The 205-nt window shown below is 46.8% G+C and overlaps 1 protein-coding gene across 1 annotated transcript in view; it reads left to right on the top strand.

Annotated features, from left to right (window-relative positions):
• Positions 1–205, top strand: part of SEPN1 (selenoprotein N, 1) — a gene marked incomplete at its 5' end in the record, with an annotated part of 10,874 nt that overhangs the window by 4,755 nt on the left and 5,914 nt on the right. The gene's annotated exons all lie outside the window — the stretch shown is intronic.

Below are 205 nucleotides of genomic sequence, written 5' to 3'. Positions count from 1 at the left end.
CTGCTCTCCGGCAAGCAGCTGGAAGCGTTTCAGGGGAAAGAAGCTTCAAATCTCTTTGCCCGTGACGGCTGGAGTGAAAATTCTATTATAACATTACCCTGGCGACTCAATCCTTATGGCTCTGTCAGCACATTTGTTACAGCAAGCAGACACTTACAGCTCTGCCAGCAACTCCTTACAAAAGCCTTTTGCTTCCAAAAAACCA

The sequence above is a fragment of the Cariama cristata genome, unplaced genomic scaffold, assembly GCF_000690535.1.
Source record: "Cariama cristata isolate BGI_N322 unplaced genomic scaffold, ASM69053v1 scaffold22278, whole genome shotgun sequence".
Taxonomy (NCBI): Eukaryota; Metazoa; Chordata; class Aves; order Cariamiformes; family Cariamidae; genus Cariama; species Cariama cristata.
This window is presented reverse-complemented; position numbering and strand designations above follow the sequence as displayed.